Here is a 5186-nt window from a genome sequence, read left to right as displayed (position 1 = left end):
CCTGTTCTGATTCTTCCTCTCCCTTGGTTGCCGATCTTGTCGTGTGGGGAGAGCTCCCTTGCCTTGAGGCAATGTCTTCCCCCCAACGGCCACCCGGTGTGTGCGCGGTATGTTTTCTCGCAGCCATGGTGGCTCACTCTCTGATTCAGTGTCTGTATTGACCACCCGAGTCCTAGATGGTCCTGCTTGTGATTGGGGCGCAACGACTGCTCCCTATCGGACTCTGATGTTTGCTGGCCCTCTGCTTCTCTCCAGCGATGGGCACGTTGCTTCATTCTCTTTCTAGGTGTTATATCTTGAGGAGGTGGAGATTCAACAGTCCTTGATGACTCTCGTGCCCTACCACCATGCCCACTACCAGAAGAGTTCCTGGAACGGCCAGGTGTTCGTGGCCGTTTTCTTGTGCCTTTAAGCCATGAAGGCTTCTCACATCCTTGGAGGGTGTTTTTTGTTGGCAGGCGGATGCTCTTTCGCGGTTTGTTTTGTGCGCGCCATTTCGTTGGTAAGAGCTCACCTGTTATTAAGAAATAATTGATTTATAAGAGCATGCAATATTTATAAGGGCCCATTTACAAAGGGCCCTGTTCACACTAATTTTTTTAAAAGAAGTATTATTTTTTAAATAAACATGTCACTAAGAGTTGGACCCTGCGTTCACGTTTAGTGACTCGCGCAGTATCCACTTTGATCCTTGTCGCACTCTGCATCGCCGCCATGCAGCATGCTTGGTGGGACCTTGCGACATTTGCCACTTGTTGCTATGCTCTTGATGACTCCATTTGCGCACTTCAATAGCAATCTTGGATTGTCGCGCACACTCCATTCTGAGCTTACGAGCAAATGTTGTGCGAAAAAACCTGTTGAACATCTCCTCCAAATAATTGGATTGCACCATTCCACCACCATGTCGAGTATTTTTGAAGTACACTCCCCTTGCTCGATAATGGGACTTCTCCATGCCTTGAGTGCTAAAAATTTCAAGCAATCCATACTTGTGCATAAAAAATGCACCATGCGCAAACAAGATATGCTGTTCACATGAGTAAACGATCCACATTAGTAAATAAAAACAATCCCTTGTAATGAATACACCATGAATGACTTACCATGTAATGTGTGATGTTATTTTCACCCCAAGAAAGGGTGAAGACCTTGGTAAAATCCGCCAAAGCTTCTTGAAATGATTGCCGTTGTTCTTCTGTTGTGCTGTTAAGGCTCATAAGCTTGACCATTTTATCAAAATGGGCCCAAACTTGCTTGCGCTTGTTTGCAAGCTCGCCATTTGAATCATTGTCAGTAGTAGCTTTGCATAACTCCTTCCAAAGCTCCCAAAGGTTACCTGCCTGCTGGTTGGAGCTGCTTTGAGCATCATATCGACTTGGCTTTCCTTGGGAAACTTTCTTCAAAAAGTGTCTAGCTTTTTGTCCACTCATTGACACTTGTTGAGCAATTTCATGGGCCTCCCCTGTGTTCTTTGCAGCAACTATAGACACATTTCCACCATGACAACCAATGGAATTCAAGAGTACCTCCACTCTTTCGATCGCTTCCTGGGACTTTTCCAACGGTTTCATTGTGAAAGCATAGTCAATGTGGAGCTTCAATAGCCTATCAAAAATACGCATGAATGCGTGTAATGTACAAAAATGTACATTTGATAGAGGAAATCGAAAGATTGGATTCCAAGTGTGGTCCTTTTGATCACGGTCTGGGGCATTGAGCATGGGACATCTCAGAATAGACGCTTCCCATTCTCTACCTTCATCTCCGACATCATGAAAATCTAGCCTTGTTCTCCATGCCCTTGCCATGGAAGCATGTAACTAGCCTTTGCAGTGCTCTTATGTGATTTTTGTCCATTAGGTTTGTACCCTCGAGTGCAAAATGGACAAGGCATGAGAGAAGAAGCCCCTTGTTTGCAGCCAAGCAAACACTTTATGGTCTTCAAATCCCCACCTAAGTGCCACTCCACATCATAACTACCAAAGCCCTCAATCTCCAACTTCTGACCTGCAATTTGGGAGTGTATTACTTTTGTGATCCATGGAGTTCTCTCAAAAATCCACGAAAGTACTCCATTGGTCTCTTTGGGCACCTCAATAGCACCCAACCACCAAATGTCTTTCTCTGATTGCACGCTAAAAGATAGGGTGGGATATGGCTCGACTGAATCCCTTCGCTTGGTTCGTAGAAGGGCCTTGTTCATTAGAGTGACACTTAGCCTCTCTAACCTTCGGCCTTTCACTATTTGACACTCATCGAGTTTCAGCACAAAAGCGACTTTTGTGCCAAGCACTACAAAATAAATAGTGCTAAGACCTTAAACTTCAGCTTCTATGAAAAGAATAATACCAAAGAAAAAAATAAAGTGTGTCACCTTCTTCAGGTAACTCGTAAAATCTAAGCATGGCTTCTTGAAGCCGTCTAAGATCCACGAAAATATTTTTCCACATTGTGTAAGGAAAGCCCTTATTCTAAGGTCTTATGGATTGTTTCTTACCTTTTCCCCTTGTCTTTGTTGCGCACGAAGCATAAAGGGAAGTTGGCATTGTGTCCTCAATGTGTAGGTATGTCCCAATGCGGGAGAACACATCTTCGTTTGTGGCCTTCTTTGCGAGCTTGACCTTGTGAGGAACGGGAAATAGGTTTTCCACAATGCCATGTTCTTTGAGGGCATCCTTTAGGAGTTGAAAAATAGCCTGATAGGCTTTGGTGCTGATTCCAGCCTCATCACAAGCTTGTTGAACGTCATCATCATTAACCACATTTTAAATTTACGCATAAGGTCCTTGGTGACTGCATCCTTAATGTGCTTACCTCCAGGTGATTGTAAGATAGAAATAACGTCCTCGGTATTGAGACAACTAGTGAGAATGTTGACTCGATTATCTTGGCTTGTTCCACTGCATGCCTCCTGGATGAAGTTTCTAGCAACAAATAAATATAAATGTTAGAAAATAGTGTAAAGTAAGAATGCAGCATGAAAGTAAAGAACCAATTCACCTTGTGGCTGTAACTCGTTGTTTGCGTGCTCCTCCGGAATGTGCAAGAGTTTCAATGGATGAATACGGGCGTTTGCGTTCCCTTGCACCAAGGGGTGTTTCTTTCAAGTATGTGATGGTGTTGGTAAGCTTCTCGATGTGGGACTCCTTTTCTTGCATTTGTTGTTCAAGACTTTTAACTACCCTCTCCGAAGAGGCAACACTCTCTTGTGATGCTGTCGTCTTGAGGTGAAGAGCTTGACATTCGTGCATCCACATATGCAAAGAAGCACCTGCACCCATACACAGCCGCTTGCAATAGCCTAACAAGCCTGCTTCTCCCCTCCCAAGAAATTGAAGAAATGTGGAAAGGCTATTAAACGGTGGATGGAAGCGGCTTATAGGATCGTAAGGGTACAAATGGCCATCCACCCAAATGTCAACATTGGTCTCACAAGCGGTGCGACGTTCCTGTGATGACCTTTGATCACCTTCACTAGTGGTCTTCGGTGCAAATGCCGTGGGTAAGCGAATATGTATGCTTTTGGTGTGCGGAGTACGTGGTGGTGGAAGCAAACCATTTGTGATGTCCGTGAGCACCATGGAAGCTGTTGCGTGAGGAAGCAAATGATGAAAAGATAGAGGGGGAAGGGTAGAGAGGCCGAGCAGGATGGGAGGAGAGAAGGAGGGAGGGAGGGGAGGAGGAGGAAGGTAGGGGCAGAGAGGGAGAGGAGAGGGAGAGGGAGAGAGGAGGGAGGAGGGAGGAGGATCAGAGAACAAAATGTTTATTACTTTTTGGGGGAAAAGATTTTTGAAAAAATGCACTTTCCAAGCTTGTGGGTTAAAAAATGGGTCAAAAAATGATTTTTGGATATGTATATATGTTGGGAGGGAGTTTTAAGTAAAAAACAAATAAAAATGAAAATTTAAAAAAAAAGTCAAATTTTGACTCTTTTTGACCCACGGAATTGCTGATGTGGACACACCCCTATGCTTCCTTCACTTTAAAAAAACTAGAGAGAGAAAGCAACCCTTTAGGTCCACATCCTACATTTGTCTAAAAAAAAGGCTAGAAAAGCCTACTCAAAACTACCTTCTTCAATGCCCTTGCCCCCTAAACCCCACACAACATTAGCCTTAATCCCTAAAAATTAGGATTCCTTACAAGGCCCATGCAAGGTTCATATTTCTCCTAATGCCCACCTCGATGCCTGAGCTGAATGTATCAATCTCACAATGCTTCCATGTCTACCGAAGCTCCAAGATCCAATCTGTCGTCGATGTAGCCGTTGCAAAGCTTGCCGAGAAGAGGGAAGATGTTGTACACAGTGGGTTGATCTGTATAGGAACTGTGGACTGATTTGTGAACACTAGGAAGCTCCTAGGAGCTCTCCTGCAAGCCTTTGTATGGATGTCCACAAGCCTCCTCTATTTCTTTGCTTAGATCTGTGACCTCTCCGCCATAGCCGACGAGTTCATCGCGAAGCCGTTCATCTACGCTCTCACACCTATCGCTCTGATCCCAATTGAAGGGGATAGGAGAGCACCATAGACAAAGAGTGAGAGAGAGAAGGAGACACACGACACACAAATATGGGTGGTGAGACTCAAAGAGTGAGCAGCCGTCTATACACTTATGCTATGTATAAGGTATACAAGTCAGTGGGGGCGCCCAGACTCTCGGCGCCGAGCAAGGCACAGTCGCCTATACCCCAACATGTATAGCAATCAGACATTGTTACTGCTTTCTTGAATGGTGACACATTTGAGGAAGTTTACATAACGCATCCTTGTGGTTTTGTCAAGAAAGGACAAGAGGATAAGGTGTGCAAACGTAACAAAGCGTTGTATGGGTTGAAGCAATCTCCTCGTTGTTGGTATGACAAGCCTGACACTCATTTGGTCAAACAAGGATTTCGTAACAGTCTAGCCGAAAGCTCATTGTATGTAAAGCGTGAGGGTAGTGTCCTTCTCATTGTGGTTCGTTATGTGGATGATTCTCTAATCACTCGACCAAATGCGAGACATATTGTAGTGTGATGATGGTATTGCCATGTGTCAAAAAAGTTACATAGATACATTGAGACTCCCATGGAAACAGGTTTGGAATTGAGTCTTCATGATGCTGATGATCCTGCAGATGTCACTTTTTACCAAATTACTGTTGGATCCCTCATTTGTGTATGCAACACGAGGCTGGATATT

The sequence above is a fragment of the Adiantum capillus-veneris genome, chromosome 20 (assembly GCF_014529385.1).
Source record: "Adiantum capillus-veneris isolate H3 chromosome 20, ASM1452938v2, whole genome shotgun sequence".
NCBI lineage: Eukaryota > Viridiplantae > Streptophyta > Polypodiopsida > Polypodiales > Pteridaceae > Adiantum > Adiantum capillus-veneris.
This window is presented reverse-complemented; position numbering follows the sequence as displayed.